General features: G+C 38.9%; 1 long non-coding RNA gene across 1 annotated transcript; it reads left to right on the top strand.

The window, feature by feature from the left end:
• Positions 1-16: 16 nt before the first annotated feature.
• On the top strand, positions 17-20182 carry LOC112978828 (uncharacterized). The gene is made up of 5 exons (XR_003258029.2): positions 17-284; positions 1654-1761; positions 4082-4246; positions 6465-6574; positions 8478-20182. It is a non-coding gene; the product is annotated as an uncharacterized LOC112978828 (long non-coding RNA).
• Positions 20183-21695: the final 1513 nt, after the last annotated feature.

The raw sequence follows: 21695 nt of genomic DNA on the forward strand, positions 1-21695 counted from the left end.
CTGCACAGGCGCCGTGCCCCGGGGCTGGGCGGGCTTCGAGGCCGTTACGTGGCTGCTGTTGCCACAGCGTTAAGCTTAAACGTAATCCCGCTGGTTTTTCTTATGCTTAGAGTAAAAGCTTTTCTTTTACTGAGATGTAATAGTTTTGCCGATGCTCTTAAAAATGGCTTTACAAGTTTACAGAGATTAGAAATACATTTTTCTGGCGTCAAAAATGGGGCTGTCGTTTAATTTAAAAAGAAGATGCAAACGAGCTGTTAAACCCGGTTAGCAAGCGCTTACAGGTAATCTGCATTCACTGGCGAAATGCTGGCAGTATGGATTAGCAGCGAAAGCCAGAAATGTTATATAAGTGAGCTGATGGTGAAAGTAAATGTATTATTGTGACATACTGTCTCCATGAAAGAAAGCACAACCACCAAAGTTGCGTGCCTTAGCCTAAATTCCTCTCTGCCCCAGGTTAATGACGTAGTCCGTAAAACACTGCAAAGCTTCACAGGGGAGGTTTTGGCACTGGGGATGGGTGCAGGATAGATTTCCTACGGGGAGGTTTATAGGCTCTTTTGACCAAAACCTGCGCGTTTGCAGCTTGCTTTAGTGAAGTTCATTGATGTTTATATGGCTTGCTTGCTCTATACTAAGATCTAAACCAAAGTTAAAAACATTGAATATGAATTTGTGGATGAAGAACGGGCCCCATTAACAGTACATGGTTCTCAGATGGCTCATTTCTGCTGAAAGCCGATGTGCTGATGATGCACTCTGCCTTATCCCATAATGAGCAGCAAATGTGAGCTGCTGGGTATTTACGTTATTAATGTGCCTTTTGTAACTCTGCAGTAGTAATATAAGCACAATTTAGTGCCAGTTTGGGGAAATTTTGTTACCTGTTGAAAAGTAAACATAGCTTCTGGTTTTGAGAAATGCTGCCTTTTGGAACACTGCGATAGTACTGTAAGAACTATTTAGTGCCACTTTGGGGAAATTCTTTTGTCTATTGAAAAGTAAATACAGCTTTCCGTTTTGAGAAAAGCTAATAAATTAACTCCCATCTATTTGTTTGATGTGTTTACAAATGCTGGCTGTTTTTTTGACTGTTACTTATTTGAAGCACATAAACTATTGCTTCAAAAAGGTCCTTATATCTGGTCTGGAAGCACACATCCAAGTGCAAATTTCTCAGTTCACCCGAGTGCTGAGTGAGTCCTGGGGCAGAGAGTGGTGCTGCCAGGGTCGACTGTGGCTGCTCCCTGGCTGCTCTGCACCCCGAAGGATGTGGCATGGCAGGTCCGGGGACTGTAACTTCCCCTGTGCCCTTTGAACGTAGGACTCTACAGTGAGACGACAGGGTGATCCCTGCTGTGGTCCCTCTCCTGTGTGCCACATGTGCTGCTCGGGGTGGCTGAGAAGCCGTGGCAGCGGAGAGAGGCACACACAGAGCAGGAGACGTCTGACTTGTACACTTGTGCCTCCTTGCTCTGAGCTGAGGGTAATCTTTGTTCTAGTACATGTCTTCCTGGTAAGACTAAATTGCTGTATGTGCTTATCTTCTCAGTATTTGCAGTTCCTTAGGTAGTCTAGAAAATGAGAGTAGCTCTCTGAAAATGAGTTGACACCTCAAGCTGTTGGACAGACCATTTCTGTCTCTTCTAGCTTCTAGACCAGGGTGTCAAAGTTACAGCCGTGAGCTAGACACCTGCCAGGAGAATTCACATGGTCCGAGGTCCACTGCCCACCCACAGCAGTCTTTCAGGAGTTTCGGTAGGTGACAATGCACGTGCCTTTATCGCTTTTCCATTGTTTAACAGGAGAAGATACGGACTGGCTTCATTCTCCAGGCTTTTTTTTTTCTGGATGATGTTGTTGCAGCTTGATATGGAGAATTCAGCCTTATTTGTTTGGCTTCAGACTTTGTAAATATGACCATGCTGCTACCAAGTGTGGCAAGTTTAGGTGTGGAACTTTATAGATTCAGCTCATGCCTCTTCTATCTCAAGCATTGCTATATCATGTTCCATTTTAGGGTATAGACAAGCGCTAGATGTCTTTGACATATTGCTTAAAATGCCTGTCCACAAAGCTGGTATAACAGTCTTTCCTACAATAAAGGGAGTCAGATCAAACTACCTAATGGTCCCACAAGCCATTAAGATTTAAAAGAAGTGTTGAGCAGCTGCATATTTCTTCTCCTAACTTTAAGATTTTTTTCTTTAGTGGAAGGATAAAACATTTTCATTATTCATTTGCTTCCTAGCATGGCAAAGTTAAACGATGACTAACTTAAAATGTGTGTGTGGAGGGGGAGGGAGGTTGTCTCCTTTTCTTTTTAAGACTGGACTGAGAGAAAATGCTGTGCCAGGAGGAGTGATAGGGTTAATTATCCTTCACAGTAATGTTCAGAGATTACTGAAATGAATGGAGCTGTAGAAGGCTGAATTCTCTTGCTAGCTTTTTAATGGCAAACTCTTAATTTAAAATATACAGAGAAGAAGGACCTTTCGAATTTACAAAGGGGCTGTTATGTTCCTTAAAATCAAGGGAATTTGCAAAGATTGATTTAAAAACAGTTAATGAACTCATTTAAAATGCAGGGACATGTAATTCCAATGCAGAATGATTGGACTTCACATAGCAGTAAGTCATGGTCAGGCTTTGCACAAAGGCAGGCGCATTTTCAGTTTTCCAAAGAAGTGAAAATGAACTTTCCCTATGTGGAAACCTGATAGGGATTTCTGGTACTGGCATCTTTAGATCCAGTTCAGTTCCTGTTTTACTTTAGTGATGTAAGATAGGGTTCAGTATAATCCTCATCAAGTAATCACTTAAAGAAAGGCTGTTGATTTAACAGCTTTTTTTTGTGTCAGTGAAAGACAAAATTACCATTAGTAGTTAATGCTGCAGAATTAATTGTATATTTGCTGTTAGGCCTCCTTTCCTGTAATCATAAAACAGGGATTGGGAGGCATCTAATGAAATAAAAAGGTAAGTTTGAAAAGGCAGAATAAAATTTTCCAAAGGCAGTTTTTGCAGACACTTGTGTCTACACTGTTCTTACCAAGAACAGTGTAGTGGAATCTTTAATGACCTCAAACAGTTGTGGTCTTAGATTTGCATCTTGTTTAAAATGCAGCTCTTCCAGAGGACCATGTTCCTAGTAGAATTCTGGTACATTAGCTCAGTGTTAATAATTGTAATTAATGTAATAATAATAATTGTAATTAATGTAATAATAATAAATGTAATAAATGTAATAATGTAATAAATGTAGTGTAATAATAATAATTAATAATACATTTAATAATATAATAAATGTAATAATAATAATAAGTAATAAAAGGTTATATTATTATGTTTGTGTGTTCTGTAAAGCAATAAATAGCAGCTATACTTTAACTGCTTTGACTATCGGATTTTATTTTGGCTCCTCAATGACTCGCAGTGGCTCTGAATGTTATCTGTACAATGACTGTCCACTCAAACTGCTACAGCCATTCTTCCCTGCTTCCTCATCTGAGTGTGCTCAGTTTGTGGAGCTTAACATACTGTTTCAGCACTTAAAATCACAAATACATTTTTTTGTATTCAAGCCAAAGAAATACAATAAAATCTTGAGAATAAAATTTTAATATCTCAATTGCAGCCTGAGTGGCTCACAGCAGAAATTCTTGAGAAAATATAAAAATGTAGCAAACAGAACTCATTTATTACTTTCAGAGGAAGAACGCTCATTAGAGACGCAAATATACATGAGGTCAGGACTTATTAAACAAAGAGCTGCACTTAGAAAACAACTGCCAAAGGAAAAGTAAATGCTCAATATCATGATTCATGTGAATAATATTTAACTGGATATATCAAAAATTATGGGAACAGCAAAACCAGTGCTAGAATAAATAGGAAAGTGATTTGTAGCAAAACAGGGATAATTCAGTGTGCTTTTTTCAGATTATCCTTCAGAATCTAAAACAAATGGCTTTTGTGTGAGTCCATGTTTTACATGAAGTTTCCTGTTACAAAAGGAAATTATTTTTATTGTAGTTATTCCCCTCTGGTAATTTCTCTTGTACTTTGCATTTTTCAGTCTTTGATTAGCTTGCTGTTACCTGGCATCAGAACTGATCAAGGAGTACTTCCCTGGGCACTCCAGATCTTTTGGGCCACATGAGGGAAAATAAAGACAAGCAAGGACTCTTTAAGAGCAGACTGATTTCATTCCAGGAGGCAGGACCAGAAGAAGGTGAGCAAGGTAAGATATGGAGAGATGAAGGATATTATCATGTTTCACAGGTTACCCTTGCGCTGCCTCATTCCTCCCCTTCCTCCACTTCATTCTTGCACACAGTTATTTCAGAGTGCTACCTCCTTAGCATTGCTACTGAGCTCTTTTGTGACTAAGAAAGGAAAGGCTTTTATAAACCATATTTTCTTGAAGGGAAAGGCTTACTGATGGTTAACAGCCAGAAAACCAACAACTCTTTCAAAAAATGCTGCTGAGGCACTAGAAGGAGAAGGATGTTACACAGTTTTTCCTTTGGATTCACTAAGCTTTCAGCAACAGAAAGCAAACAGAAACAGTGCCAAATTGCGACAATAAATGGTAATATTAGTGGCCTAATAATAGCTCCTTTATGATCTATGACAATGTTAATGCATTGCTTACTGGTGTGTCTAGGGCCAGGACAAGGTGTAACCACTGTGTCTGAAGACTAGCCTATAAAAGGACAAAGGAGAGATTATACATTATTACCTTTAGTGGTACTGATGGTTATGTAAGGAGAAGGACACATCATAGATATGAAAACAGACATTTTACTAGTAGAAGAGTCACCTAAACATTGATATTTTCATTGTCAAGAGGCAAGCCTTAAAAGGAACTACTAATACATATTTTGCTTTACTTCTCAATAGAAAATAATCCATTCTTGCCGTGGCCACATAGCATTAAAAATGATGGGATTTGATACGTTTTCCCCTTTCAGTTAGTGATGAGCTTATAAACAAAATCTCCCGTATGTGTCTAGAATTTGTAAAGGCTGGATTACTGTATATCTCCTCTTAGCCTTTGCTGAATGAACTATTACTCCTTTGAGACTGTCAGGCCAGGTTAGTCTTAAGCTTGTCTCGGCTGAGGATTTAGCCACTGATACAAGTAGACCATAAAGCTGTGCGTGGAAAACCTTAGTGTAAAACAACGGTGCAGAGTGTACTTGTACGTGCAGCAGAGGCTAAATCCCTTCTGAGGACAGGATGACACCTTTTTTAGCGTTTTAGATTCATTTCTTTTTCAGATCTTGCCTTTTTTTTTTTTTTTTTTGAAAACATCTTGTTAAAGCTCATTTCAGATCAAAAGCTTTGCTCAGCGGGGAACAAGTTTCGTTTCATATTTTAATGCAACAGAAGTAAAAGAGAAGTTTACACAAACTTGACTGGGGTGACCATAAGCATGTTAGCTTTAAGAGCAACCACTTCGTGAGAGTATGTCCTTAGCTGTCTTCCTCCCTGGGGTGTAAAAGTTGCATCTGAACTCTGCTACCTGTTTGCAGATACAAAGTTCCATAGAGTATCTTCAAACTAATGTAAGAAGGTAGGATTCTGGAAAGATAGAAGCCTGTTCTATGCGGTAATATGTAATGGCAGTATCAGTAGAAATAAAAAGGAAACATGTAGGTTTCCTTCACAGTCTGTACCTTGACCTGGAGGAAATATAAACAATTAGATGCTATGTATTCAGCCCACAGAAAGCTTCACACTGCCATCAGTCCTCTGGTAGGCTCTGTGTTTGGAGGTATTGGTGAAAAAGTGAGAGGTCAGCATGTGTACAACTCACTTGGCAGCGATCCATTAAATACAATAATTAAGTTTGTCAAGGGAAGTGCATGACTGTGCAAGAGCAAAAAAGTTTAGTAGCTTTATAAAGCTATTTGAGTTTCAATGTTTTACATATGGGGGCATTTAAATTGAGCATGGGAAAAGACTGCAAGATGAGAGAGGTACGTTAATTCTCTGTAATACAGAAGAGACATTCTAGGATGGAAGGAACTTTTTGAGGCAGGAAGGATGGAGCTCAGAAAGAGACTTTACTTTAAAACTGTGGCTTCCAACTCTAACTCTGCCTTGAGAAGGGTTTTGTGAGAACCATTGAATGCAGAGTCCCATTAGTTCTGATGGGCATCCAGACAGGTTCTACCTGCACAGAACAGAAAAATCAGGGCTGAGGAATCCAGTTTCAGTTGGCTGTCATGGAAGGACCAGGAGGAATTCCTACTGAGAAGAGCAAGTCTTTGTTAGTGTAAAGCTGTCTGAGCTGCGCCTTATCTCAATGCTACTGAAGCTAAGGCAGTATGGAGAGGTGGGAAAGGGCTGTGCTCTGCTAACACAAGTTAGTGCAGCCCCAGGCTCCTCTGAGCAGTTTTGGAGATAGGTTTCTCTCTGATAGCCCTTTCCTGTTTTACTGCTAATTTCAGGTCTGGCCGTGACCCTCAGCAACAAATATCAACTGATTTCTCTGCAAAGGATCACAGGGTTTGGCCTCAGTGGAAGGGCGTGAGCTTTGTGGATGCCCAGGACTGTACAGGTAAAGGTTATTGTATTTGCAGTGTGAGCCACGCACCAAAATGAAATATTTTTTTCTCACATACATTGACATGTTATGGCCTACCATGCTTAAAAACCTTTGTTTTTGGAAACTTGAAGTCCATTTTCTCCTTTAATTATAAGCATTCCAGAGGGCATCTCATTAAGGTTCCAGAAAGGAGCAAGCTTGCCACAGACATGAGGAGTAATTTTATAGCGCTAATTAAATGTGATTGGATTTTTCAATTGTGTAATTAGTAGAAATGTTGGCTGAAAGTTTCTGTTGCAAAGGGAGTTTTTCAGTGCAGAAAGAGAAGAGTTCTTAGTGGAAATTCAGTTTCTTCTCCAGGCAGTGATCCCAGTAAAATGTTTTGCACCCTACTGGGTCTCTGGCTGTAGTATAGGTGGTTGCTCTTGTTGCTTTTCTCCTTTAGTACAAATGACTGTATCTGTTAAAAGAAACTGATGGGCTGCTTTCAAAGGTGCTTGAGTGGCTCTGGTCATCCCGACTTATGAGTTGCAAAGAACTAGTGAGATATGAAGCTTTTCCAAGATCACTGGAAGTAATCTACCTTTGTCTTGTATCTCTGCATTTCCTGATGATACACCTTTGAAGCAGAGACAAAACAAGCTGTTTTGTAGATTGTACTGCAGGGAGGGGAATTCCTTTTAGTCATAAAGTATTTGGGCATCAAGAGACATTTCAGTGTTTTATCCGTAAGTATTTGCATTAAGTTGATATTACGGAGATAGTGTTGCTGCAGGATGGTGGTCAAAATAAAGTCTGACCCACTCCAATGAAAGTTTGTTGTTTTTGTAGATGTAGCCAGACTTGTTTTGAACTTTGGCTTAGGGTATACAGTCTTACTGTTCACTCTCCCATATAAAGCAAAGGCTAGTTAGTGAATCCTAATTAATATATTTAGTCCTGTAGTAGTTTTTCTGTGCAAGAGGAACAGGAATAACTTTGGGGCAGCAGGCTAGTTTACTTGCAGCTTTACATTTAAATTATAACAACATATAACAACGCATCAGGTGTACCTGAACAGAATATTTAGGATGACATTAATTAAAAAAACAAAAAGAATCAAGTTGAAATTTTAAATTCATTGGAGTCAAATGAAGTTTACTTGAACGATTTTTAAAGAATTCATTGGCATTTCTGTTGCTTCGAACAGACTAAGCTGGATATATTTAATTATAAGAAAAACTTCATGTGTGGAAGAGAATAGGTAATTATTTTGAGTGTCTGCTCTGCCATTATGTATTTTCTCTCCCTTATTGAGCTGAAAGGAGTTTGGCAAATTAATTACAAATTTACAAATACATATCCTAGGCTAAGACTAAAGACCGTCAAAATTGTTCCTCATTGAAATTTGAAATGTTTCCTTCCGATTCCAACTCCGTAAAGCCAAAAGAAATACATTTTTTTCTAAGTGGACATAGGTAGTGCCTGGAAGACAAATAGACAGCTGTGGAAGCCAGCAGGAAAGCCAGACGAGGAAAGGGGCCAGTTAGATGGTTTCTGTAGCCATGCTGAATAATGGATTAATTATAAAGGCTTTGTAGAATATGTAAATCTGTAGCATTGGACATCTTGGGTCAATGTTAGCCAATTCCTCCTCCGACTGAATCTGGTGTAAAATTCCCATCGATTCCAGAGATATCAGAGTTCGGTCAATGCTGAGCTGGCTTGCGACGTCCCCCCACTAGGTAACGAATAAAACCAACATTAGTTTGTTCAGTATGATGATAGGAGTGGAAGGGTTTTCTAACTGCAATGTCCTAGGAAAATACAGGTCTGCATTTAGCTTCCTGGATTACTCATTAGAATGACTTTTTCGTTTCCTGCCCAAACTGTGCATCAGTGCTTTTCATCACACAATTTCTTTCTTCTGTTGTAGGTTGACTGTGATATTCTTCTCTCTGTTTGCAACGTGGATATATCTGCTTCAGTATACACCATTCTTTAAAAGTTATCAACCTTGGAAATAATGTCTGCCATCCCCTGGTTCTCCATATAATTGTCCGTGTGCTAGAAGAAGAGATTTTAAGGATAGACAACAAAAAATAATTTCTCTATTTTTCTCATCCTTCTCCTAATTCGGGGCCATATTATTAGCAATTCAGTATGGTGCATAAGCAATAAATATTATTCCATGCCTCAGATCTGAACAGCTGGTTCTCCAGATTTTGTGCAGAACTGTTTTACAACCTGTTTGCTTGGCATGCAGCACTTCCCTACTAAATTATTCACTTTATTCTGTGGCCAAGAGAGTGGATGCTTGTGACATGTCAAATGAAATTCAATCACTATGTCTGATATAAGCAAACTCTCAAGACTTGTCTCTACCAGGAATGGAGCTTTTGATAATGTGACCATCTTCTGTCAGACTATCATTAGCACTCCCAAGGGAGACCTTGATAAAGCGAAGGCAAGATCCTCATCCTTAAATGGCATTGTACTCTCTATCTCTAGGGCACTTTAGATCAGTTTGGGGTGAGGATGAATGGGGCACTGTCTGTACATAAGAATCAGAAAAGCAAAAGCTAGTTTGCTCCTGGGAATCCACACCAGAAACCACTGGAGTGAAAAGGATCTCTTGAGTAATCCTGGTGGGATTTGGGGCTTGCATGGATCCCCTTCAAGAGATAGTGGACAAAAGGACATAACATATTTGTGGAGAGGAACATCATCTTCTCTAGTAAAATATGTCTTGATTGGGGCCAGTCTCATAGGTTTTGAGGTCTGACTTTGGATTTTTGAATCTTTAGGCTGCTGACACTAGCCGCTAACCGTGTCAGTTGCCTCAGTGTGGGAGGCACTTATTTTTCAGTCTTACAGTCAGAGTGTAAGGAGTGGGGTGGGGTGTAAAGGACGGGGTAGTCGTATTGCCCCTGTCACAGGAAGGGAAGATTGCATGCTCAAAAAATTCCAAAGTGGCATTGTAAAATTCAAACCCCAAGATTCCAGTTTTCCTGCAAAATTGTAAATGTAGCGTGGGAACTGTGTATGTAACATTTGTTCTACCACACAGCAAAAATCCATAGGACAAAGGAGATTTGATATATTTTTTCTTCCACAGGTGGGAAAAAAGTAGTCTATTTTAGTCCCTCCTCTTCCTCAAAGAAAAGCTTGAACTATCTTAAGTAGAAAAAATGCAGAAAAATTGCTTGTTGTCACAGACAGACTAGAAATAGTACTACTGATGAATAGGTACTTTTAAAGCACATCAAAACTGGCTGTATCAGGTGCTTCAAAGAAAAAAAATCTGCTCTAATTACAGAAAGACTGTAGCAGAGTTTTCAAAAAAAGAAACACTTTCACTCTTGTAAAAGAGTTTTACTCTTTCACAAGCTGTATTAGCCAGTCAAAGAAGAAAGAGAAGACATGATAAATAAACCACACATAGATTTGTGTGGATCAGACGTTGGATTTTACTAAGAAATGATTTTCCAGAAAGACTTTGGTGTTTTGACTCTAGAAAAATGTCCAGAGAAGGCAGCTCCAAACCATCTCAAAATTCAGAGCAACTTCTTACAGAGGATAAAGTGGCATTTCCCAGAGCATTGAATAGTGAAGCTTGGCCAAGACAAAACATGAGGCATGTCTGGACTGCTAAAGGTATTAGCGTGTTATATTAGCAATAGGTATTTGGGTTATTAGATGAGTCTTGTTCTCCTGAAGAGAGAGTTCAGTTTTGGGCCTGTTGTAGCAGGTACAAGAGCCTGTTGACCGTGCATTGGTGTTGCTCTTCGGCCTGTTTCTGGTACATCACATGATAGCTCTAGTTCCCTGCACTGGTTGTCATTTGTCACAGCCTAGTCTCCTAGGATTTGCTTTCACTCTTTCACATTCCTGTCCTTGTGCCTGTGTATCGTCAATCTGACCTTGAGTCGCTATGTGCAATTCCACGTTGCATTGCTGTGTATATACTGGCTGAAGAGCTCATGTGTTGCTAGACAGGTCTGAGCAGAGCTTGAAGAAAGAACCGGTCATCCCTATAAACCTCAGATTTCTCTTGCCATCCTTTGGTCAGAGAATCGTGAAGTTTCTTGGGGTTCAGCCAAGTTTCCTGAGGTTAACAAATTCACCTCAACTTCACCTAAATTGCATTCAGCTGTATATTATGCCTGATACATGGTTAGGTGATATCGCATGTTGGCATAATGCCTGTAGATTGTCACTTTTTTGGGCCCCTTTCCTTTTTCTACATTAGGAATGAAAAATTTTCACCATATTCCTGAGCCTGAATGTGACACTCTCTATACTAGATCAGATGATGGAGGATGGGTGGCAGGAAAGACTGCAGCTAGTAGGTTTGTTTCTTTTAAAAGAGCTCAATTGAGAACAAGAGCCAGACTGAAAGTATGCACCCCTTGTGGTCATGCAAGAGTCAGGCAGAACCCTGGGTACCTGCTCATCCATCATTTCATGATTTTTGAATATCCTTTTCAAATGTCGCTACGAGAACCGTCTTCCAATCTCAGTCTCAGCTGTGCTATAAAATAACTTTCTTACTCCTACTTATTAGCCATGCATACATACATCTAAAGATCCTGTTAGCCTTTTATACTACCGCACCTCATCAATTTTTTATTTTCATTTTAAATTATAACAATGCTATTCTGTCTTTTTTCATTATAATGCAACAGGGCTGGCTGAGGCAAACTTAACAGCAAATCTTTCCTAATATTGCACTTATGTTTCTGCTAGGATAAATAAGACTCACAGAAGTCAGCACAGGACAGCAATTAACACGTGGCTGTGAAGCAGAGTGTCCACTGATCCAAATTCCTTCTCTGTTTCTGTTTCAAGGAAGCATTCCTTATGGGAAGCTGTGTTTTCTGCCATTCAGTCCATCATTATACCCATGACACAGTGCCATGAATATGCTGTAAGGCTATTTCCTTGTCTGGTATGATGAAGAGCAAGTTTTAACACCTCCTTGATCTATTTTCCCTTTATATCGCTAATATGACTGGCTAATATTGATGAGAACTAGTTCTTTCTTTATGCTGTTATAAAGTATACAAGGATGTTTGGAGCATGTGATAGATGAGAGCTATGCTTTTCTGCATATGGGAGAACATATCTGTTCTTGAGTCTCAAAGCACTGCCTATTTTTAGACAGGATTGATAGTACATAATTATTTTTAGTCTTTGACTGAAACAGTTCTTAGATGCAATGCATATTTCTGTTTGATGTTCAGTAGCAAGTACTTATTTATACAGGAGAATGCATAACAGTATACAATATCAAACTATGAACGTGTACACAGGGCTGCTGTTAGAATCTCGTGTTTGTATACAACAAATATATCTTGTCCAGCTCTGCACAAAAATGTGAAGCCTATGCCAAGCAGGTTTATTGAAAGGGTCACATGGTCATAGCCCATTTGGATGAAACGACCAGCAAGTTTAAGAAGAAACAGAATTAAACTTTAACAGCACTCTACTTGCGTGGCAGTGAAATCCAACTCTTATAATTCCAGTTACATTATCTTAGAAACATACTTCTACTCTGTTTTAAGCTAGAGAAGGAATTTATCTGAAGCATCACCTGTAAGGGACGTCAAGAAGTCATCTCTCCTTTGCCTGCTCTAAAGCAACAAGGTCTGAACAACTCCAAGTGATGTATTGTTTTAAAAATTGTATATGCATGCCTGATTGTCAAGGGAACAGTTAAGGTTAAGCACTATTAAGTTTCCTACTTTCAGATGTCAGAGTACATAACTTGAGCAGGTCAGTAACACATAGTATATGATTTGGAGTAAGAGAAAGATGGAACTGGAAAAAGGAATCACATCTGAAAGTAAATTAGAGCTGAAAAATGATCCGAGAAACAATGTGATAAATACTTATGAATCAATACTTCTCAACACATTGTTTTTGCACATTATGATTTCTTATTTCAGCCAGCCATAATGTAAACTCCATCTAAAGCTAGCAGTTATTTTCTTGCACTTTCAGTGAACAAAGACTGTTGAAATTAAACTGGTGCAGAATTAACAATGCATGCTGACTGTTCTGGTTATCACTTCTGTTCTGATCTGCATTAGTACTGTCTAGGGAACACAAACAGTAGTAGATGCAGAGCACCTGTAATTATTACTGCAAATTACTAAATTGAGCCTGCCAGAAACGAAAATGGAGAGCTTGCTTGTTAATTTATTTCCTCAAATGCTTTTGTTACTTGTGCATATGGCATGACAATAGGCCAGATAAAGGAAAGACAGGCACAGAAGAGATTCACTTAGTGCAGTGAATGATAGATGATGTACTGTTAACAATTTGGGCATTGCTATTCTACATGTACTGGATCTGAGGAATACCACAATTATTAGGTGCCAACGTCTCAATAAAAATTGTTAAAATGTTCTAAAAATATTGAAAAATGATGGCAATTAAAAAAGACTTATTTCTTTATTACAATTTGCAAGTGAGGGAACTTGTGGAGGATTCTTGTCCGAGTTGGTTCATCCTGGAATAGAATAGTTCCCTTTACTTGCCACTGGCTTGCAGATTGCTAGTTTGAAAGCAGCGTCTGCAGGATGTACCTGTCCCTCTGTGAGAAGCAAACTTCCACTCCTTTGGGCCTTAGTCAGCACAGCTAAATGAAAGGGAACAAAAGCTTCACAGAGCAAGAGAAGAGTGTCATCTAATTGTGCTTCTGAGCTGCAGTTCAGTTTCTGTTCTGCTTCCAAAGTTACATATCTATGGACTGCTCTTCTGCAGGACAGTTTACAAGGTAATTATGTTAATCAGCTATAAAATCCAGTGACTGATAAAATCCCCCTTTTTCCCCTTTACTTTTATGAATGGGTATTTTTAAATACATACATTTTCAAACTGGATCCAGCCTAAACCAAAACTCTGGAGTGTTTTCATCTGGTATCTGGATTTGGACAAGTTCATTATTATATGTATCTGAATTTAGGTATTTGTATGACAAACATTAGACTCAAGCACTCTAGAACTTTGAGTGAATTTGGATCCTATTTTATTTGTTTGTTTGTGATCATGCTTTTCCTAAACAAAACTTTTATCTCCCTTCCAGGACATTTCAGCTGAGCCAGTGCAGAGGCAAGATTAGCAGTCATGATCAGCATCTACCTGATCTTGCCTGTGCCAGGTTGTATCCTCTGGTCAGCTTTAAACTCAGCTAGAAATGAGACTCCCTGCAGCACAGAGGCGAGAGTTCGCCTCGCCTCCCAGAATGATCATGCCAATGTGCCTCTGCCTTGCATCAGCTGAGAAGTGAATCTCTTTGTGAAGGATGTGGACTTTATACCCCTAATTTTTAGTGTACTTTTCCCTCTTGAAGCATCAATGATAGCTAATAGAAATCGCACAGAGCCCCTTTAAAAATCCCACATCTCTGAAATGAGTAAGAAATAAAGTACAGCAGGAATCACACTAGGTAGGTGATGTTCCAACAGAGCTGAGTCCTTGGAGAATTAGTCTGGTGATTATAGAATGACTGTAGCCGAGTGTCTTTTTAAAGCAGGTAATTTGAAATTAACCCTCTTTTCCTTATCTAGTTAATACAGTCCATTGTTCCGAGTATATGGCTCAGGTTGCTATCTGATACTTAAAATGTAGCATTTCCCAGAGTGTCTCCTGATCAGTTTAATGTAATTCGAGACCCTTTCATTCTTGAATGCTACAATTGCAATGAGATTAGGAGGCAGAGTGGTTAAAATGAGTTTCCATTGCTAAAAAATGATATCGGTAGATAATTCAGGAGAACGTCTCAAAAGATAAAAAAATTAGAAGGCTGGGAGGCTGAAGGTAGTCCATATTGAGAGACTGTTTGCTGGCCAAAGCAATCATGGACTTCAGCTTCTTCAAGCTGCAGTCTCTTTCCTTTCTGATGATGTGCCGGATGTAACATGAAAGGGTCCCAGGTCAAGTGTTGCTTGATTAAAATGGGTTATAGAAAAGAAGTAGAGTCAGAGCTTGCCTTATTCTACTCTGTGAGACTCACCCTGCCTGCCAGGTGAACAGGCAGCAGAGCTATTATCATTCAAAGAGCAATAAGATGTGTGATTTAGGTTTTTCAGGTCTCTGCCTTTTATTCTCTAATAATAGAAATCATTAGGAATCCACTGAAATATTCCATTTATCACAGTAAATTTAGATGACTGGTGACATTAAGTGCTGTTATGGGTCTGGATCATGATTACTGCCAAGCAGAGTCCTGTTCTGGCTGAGTGAATAGGCATTAACTCCAACAGCTAGATCATTTTCCGTCAGGGCTTTTGCATAAGGCCCAGTTTTTCTAGCAATAGGGTGGGTAGGCAAGTGACCAGGAGAAGTCTGCCTCACGTCTGGGAGTGAATTCAGGATCAATCTTCATGCTTTTGCTTGGGTGACTCAAAAGTCTGATCTGTTACTTTCAGAGCAGATGCTGATACCCTTACTAAATTCCAGTTTACTCTGCTAATAACCCAGTTGAAATCAGTGAAACAAGTTAAAAAGCACAACTAAATAGGAGTATAGCAGTGTTTTACTGTTTGTGTTCATGGTCTGATCCTACAGAAATCATCAAATTTTCTCCCCATTGTGTGCCAGTTTTTACTCTAGGCTGTAATTGTTTTAATGGCTTCCAGACATTCTTTCGGGCTGTTTCAGCTCACAGCTTTAATTGTTCGTCTGTCTGAGCTTTAATTTTCTTCTCAATACAAGGAAACTACACTCCCAACTAACAACATCCAGAATTATCACTTAACGGTAAGTGTATTTCTCTTCTGTCACACAGTTTAGGTCCAATCTGCCGTAGCAGTCTTCCCCTGGAATTTGAGCAAATATCAGTCTTTGACTCCCATCCTCTCCAGACAGGTTTTCAGCTTGACAGCCAAGAATCAGGTAGCTTTCAACGTAAGTTCACTGTCTCGAGTTCCAAACACTGGCTGTACAAATTGCATGTTCATTATGTAGAATAAAACAATTTATATCCACTGTCAGTAGATACAGTGCTTCAGTGCACACTGTTTGGCTTGATGTATTTGATAGATTGAAACCTGCTGCCTTCCAAATGTACAATTGCTTGTCCCACTACATGTTCCTTGTGTCTCTAAGCACTTGCCTGCTTATCTTGCAGAATGAAGTAGGGCCATTTTAAATTCTGAGTTTACCCATTTTAACCTGGATAGAATGTGACGTTTTGTTGTAATTAAGCGAGAAGATGGTATCGAGGAGAAAAGCAGCTATAAATAGACAAGAATAAGAAATCATTTTATCTTTAAATAAAACAAAATGAAAGCATAAATAAAAGAAACAAATTTGTTTGTCTTGGTGGTAAAGCTCAGGCCTCTGTTTCTTTAAGACTGCTTGTCAAAAATTATAAATTCATGCAGTTTTTCTACTCTGAAACACTGGCAAGGTACATTTTTATTATGACTTATTTTACAAATTCAAGACCAGAGCCTGCAATATGTACTCAGACGCAATTAGTAATCAAGGAAAGACATCTCATTTACGACTAGGAAATTGTAGTGCTTATTATGTCCATTTAGCAACTGTACACAGAAAATCCCTGATCATTAGGACCTCTGACAAAAGCAGAGTAAAGAATAAGAGTCATATTTCTTGATTTCTAGTACCTTGTCATCTCGGAGCTTTATTGATGCACCTTGCCCTCAATAACAGTCAAATACAGAAGTCTAGTCTTTACAGTACCAAAGATTCAAAGCATCAGTGGAAGTGGTAGTTATTGGGGACTCCAGTTACCTAGCTAGAGGTGAGCATGAGAGGAGACATCTTCCAGCTTTACCATGGATGTGGATGCGGCATGTCAGTGGGATTTCCACAGGTCAGATCCACTCCAAAAGTTACTAGTTGTATTTGTTTTTTGAACTAGTTGTGTTTGTTTTTTGGGGGCTGGGATACCTTCCGTTTTTTGCCCATGGCATTTTCCTCTTCTCCAGGCTATACTGGGCATTTTTGATGGATAGCTGTCCTACTGTGTATTTTAAGATCCCAACTAGTCACTACAACTGTGGATGTAAACAGAAAAACTTAGGACATTTAGTTGTGTGGAGGTGTGAAAGCAGAGCACAAATAGGCACTGTGTCCAGAGTAAGAAACGGCCCTCCAAAAACCTGCTAGTATGTGGGGAAACAAGCTGATCTGTGTAGAGAAAGAACAGTTAGTAGGAATCTATCTGAGAGACACAGTTATCCCTATTTTAAGTCTGAATCTTCAGCTAACTGTAAATCAGTAAGTAGGAAGTGGCTTTGCATGTGTGATTTATGTGTAGAGAAAATACCATAGACGTGCCCAAATTCTTTGTTCCTTTAATTTCCAACTATCTCAGGAAAACTTCAAGAATTGTCAGCATAACTGTAAATCTTGGTGTGAGCAAAACTCACATCATTCCATACGTCGATTTTTCAGCTTCTTTATTCAAGTGAATGGTGAGCCCAGAATAATAAAATATGATATGATCGGTGTCAGGAGCAGAAAGTGAACTGCTTAGCTCAGCCAAAAGGATTATTCAATAAGAATTTAAATAACTGAACAGGCACGTAACCATACCTGAATTGCAGAGTGAGGTCAGCTGCTGAGATTTGAGGCATCACTTTTTTATTGATTTCAGATAGGTGCTTAGGGCTCATTATGTAGCCAGTTAAAAGAAGGAGACACCATGGTGTCATATTTCTTATCCCTTAGAAATGAATTGCACAAGGAGATAGTTTCATACAGTTTCATTTAAGAAATTATTAGCCGAATCTGAAGCTATTAGAAGTTTGTTCTGTTTGCTTCAGCAGAGTTCCGGTTTATATCAGCTGAGGATATGGTGCATATTTCCTTGTTTTCAGAAGGTTTCCCACAAATCACTACAGATACATACTTGGGGATACATACTTGTGAATGTGAACAAAGATTTCTAACTTAGTGGTTTTTGAGGTATCTTGTATGTGGAAGGACTCTAAGGGCTCCCCATCAAATATACGTAGGTGCATATTGACCAAAACACCCTGGAAATTATGGTGTTTATATCTTTGATTTCAGATTAGAACATCCACTGAAATTAGAATGAGGCATGTAAAATTCTGAACAGATCTTCTGCCATCTGATTCTGTGTCTGTTAGAAAAGTGATTTTCCAGTGGAAGAAAAAAAATGCCATTTTATTCAGGCTGCAGAAGCTATTAATCCTCCAAAAGGGCTATTTGGAAACAGTAGCAGTCTGCTGGGTTCTTCCTTACTGCTTGTTTCAGCTGACCTGCACAGCACACTGGTACAGATGCATGTATCCCTTACTCTTTTTATGGATGCAAGTGACACTGGCAAGTGTCATTGCAGCAACGTCCATCAAAAATGTCACTCAAGAGAAACATTTGCTAGATCTGGCTGCCAGCATGAGCCAAATCATCCCGCTGTGGGATGTTTGTCCTTGCCTCTCCCTCTCTGAGACAATCTTTTGGGAGCCATAGAAGAGCTGATAACTAGCAGTGAATGACTTGCAGCAGATGTCAAATACTGTAAGACTGTTAAGTATGGTAACTGTTAACTAATAGCAGTTAACTTTTTACAATGAGTTCTGAAACTCTAGAAAGTTTATCTTTTTATCCATTATCGAGGAGTCCTTACTCTAATTTTAAGGGGGTGGACAGAGGACCTTGTGGGGACAGAGCAAGCTCATCAGTGAGTATATAATCTGATTAATAAACATTCCGTACTTGCCCTTAGCCTGTAGTATCCTGAGTTTATTGCTAATTAACCCTGTCACTTGTTTATATGATGATATTTAACACATAGTCAGGACCTTATGACAGTAGGAATCAGTAAGAGGCCTTCCTTTGGGTTCCCTGCATACTGTTTGATTCATGCTTATTGAGAGAGGTACAAGGCAACATTATGTCAGGTACAATAAGTGAGAAATGTAGGAGATGGAGAGCAAAACACAGAAGAGAGAAAAGGAACAAGGACTTCTAAGACTGTTGTAACTTGCCTAATCCTGTCGAGGTGAGTGTTTCATGTACTGTAGCTGTGTTTTAACATTTTTCTCCTACAGATTACCACACTCTGTGTCTCGTCAAATCTATGCTGACATTCATAGTCTGAAAAAATAGACCATTGTGTGCTACAAGACTGACAAGAAATATGTCAATAAATAAATCCAGGAAGTCAAAGCGTTCTTAACATTTGCCTGCATAGTCCGACTGAAGGGAACGTGCTATGCAAATCTAAGGCCCCAATCCTGGTGCTGACAATTAATTAGCAGATCACTGCATCCATGTCAACTTCCGTGGAGACAAATAGTGCGCACTACCAACTGCTGGGTCCGGACCAAGCCAAGGGCAAGATTTGACCCCTGAGCGGATGAGCAGGAGCTTCCTAGATGACCTTTCCAGCTGTCAGAGAGTGCCTCCCACCGAGTGCCTTTGATCCTACGGAAAGGCACAAAGTGATGCATCACTGTTGAGGTAACTAATTTTAGCAGCCGCATCTGTTTAATTGGGACTCTTAGCAGAGCATGACTGCAGAGGGAGCCTGGAGGAAAGTAAGAGATCACTCAACTATGAATTGCAAATGTTTCAAAGCTTTGCTCTCCTCTGAATAAATCCTCCCAGGAACTGCGGAAGGATTTGTGTTACTGCCGTTCCTGGCAGACCTCCCACACCTGGTTAGGAGGTTTCTTCCACTGCAAGACAAAATATTGAATGACATTGGGATAGGAAGTTTAACAAAAAAAAAGTATTTAATGGAAGTATACAAAAGATCTATTTAATAGATGGCATTTGCTCTAACGATACTAAATACTTCGACCTATACTTTCCAAAGCTGCTGAAGAGATTTGGATATGCTAAGCTCAACTTAACAGTTGTTGGAGGTCCCTTAAATAGTTCCTAAAATCTCTTCATAGTGTCCAGAACCTAAGCTGTCTTTGAAAATCTCAGCCACAGAGTAGGTGGTATATCAGTTGTTCCCTGTTTATGTCTCATATGACAAAGAACTGTGTCTATCATTATTATCTGTTATCTTTTTATCAGTCTTGGGTGCCACTGATATTTCTGATAGAGCAGTTGGTGAGAGGCACTGCTGAAAAAGTAATAGTACATTTACTTGTAGTATTTACATGTAATATTATGTGTAAAATATAAAAGGCAAAGCTGATATAGAATTATGTTAGGAAGTTGGCTCTGAATTCACCATCTTTCTCATATTAAAAATTAACATTATTTCATTACCGCACCAAATGTACCTTTGTCTGTTTCCTTGTCCTTGAAGAATATGCTGCTGCTGCCTAATCAAGAGCTGGATATAAACTATTCCATCAATGTGTCTCTATGTCTACTTTATAATACAATATTCGTTCTTACGTATTTACTTATGGAAGATATACTGCTTCTGCATTTTGGGACGGAGTGTCAAAAGCTAAGATGTGAACGTACATCTGATTTGGATTAGATTTACAGACTGTTATGAAAAGCAATAGAAGAATAAAGAGGCATTGCTTATAACCTGGAGCAATTTGATTTCAAATTTTGCATCCAAAACCCAAATTGTTATTCTCTTCTGAAAATAAGTAAAGGTTGGCAGCACTCACGGTTATGTGCAAGTGACAGTATTCTTTGTAGAAAGGGATTTTTATAGAACACAATATATCCAGCTGATCTGATTGTTCTCGTAGAAAATGGATGCTAAAGCTGATAAGCCAGTGATGAGAACCTTTATACTGTGCATTCAATTTAGAAATAAATATTGAACTATGTCAACAGTTTTTTTAAAAAAATACATAAATACGCATTATTCATAGCATTTGTTTTTTATCAGTGGTTTGCTGAATAGCTCTTCACACTTGGCGGCAATTGATGTCTCAACCTTTCCAGTTGTGTCAAACACTAGCCCCCAGTGCAACAAAAACTGCCTGATTTATAGAAAACATTCATCACTATTAGTGCTGAGGTGTCAAAAAATGAACAACACAAATCAGCAGGAGTCTAATGCTTCCTGCTTCCCGATATTCCATAATACACAGCTGGTGAGAGACGTGTTCCTCTGGGAGATGCAGAGAGACATGTATTGCAGCTGAGAAAGACTTTTTGTCTTCCAAGATAGCAAATGGGAAACCAGCTTTTGAGAACCTACAATCTGTAAATTCTTTCCTCAGAAAAGAAGCAAAGGATTTTGTCCTACTTATATAGAGATTAGTTTTTGTTTAATCTTCCAGTCTTCTGGCATACTGAATCACTGACTACTCTAATAACAGCATACTACTTAATACTTATGAAACATGTAGTGATAATTCAGCCTAAGAAACAATTCATGCCAGCTGAAAGCTTATGTTAAAAGTTTCTGCAGGTTCAGAAAAAAATGAAATGTATTTCACCTCATTTTTTTTTCCAGTGAACTCTCCAATCACAGTATTCTTAATTATTTCAGGCATTCTCATCGTGGATGGTCATTTTAACTGGGTTTCCTTTCATATTCTCTTAGAGCAGACTAGTGATATGAAAAGCTTTCCAATTCATCAGTAAACAAGTAAGGAAACAAAAGCTGTTATTTTCAGGTGTTATTTATGTCTGAAGATCTGATCTAGCTTCACATAAGTCAACAATTTTAATTGTCTTGGGAAGAAAAACAGCTGTTTGGCAAAAAGAAAAAATAGCAATATATACAGAAAAAATCTGCAAAATGTTGGGCATTAATATATTATGAGGCAAAATATTTTTTTGAAATAAAGAAGACAAAAACAACATACCAACAATTTCTCTTAAAGACATTTCAGCAGTATCGCGATAGTTCAAATGACGTCTATTCCTAATCTATCACTTGCTGCTCATTTTCTGCATAAGACAATCTTCATGAGAGCCCAGCTTCCACGGCAGCAGCCGTTCGAGCTGGCATGCAGACAACCTTCGGTTCAGAAGCTACCGGGGCGACAGCAAAATACCAAATCGGGGTGAAGTGAACACATTAAGCTTCTCTTCATGTTTTGTGTTTAGTACATGATATTTTGACAGCCAAAGGGCTTTTTTAATTTATGTTAGAAGCAGAGATGTAGAGATTTAGGTCAGGATTGACCTTTGTACCTTGAAGCCAGGCTTTAGTTTTCAGCTCGATCTTGTGGAAATCGTGTGGTGTTCTCCCAGGATTTGAATCGTCACG

This window comes from Dromaius novaehollandiae, chromosome 13 (genome assembly GCF_036370855.1).
Source record: "Dromaius novaehollandiae isolate bDroNov1 chromosome 13, bDroNov1.hap1, whole genome shotgun sequence".
In the NCBI taxonomy this organism is placed as follows: Eukaryota; Metazoa; Chordata; class Aves; order Casuariiformes; family Dromaiidae; genus Dromaius; species Dromaius novaehollandiae.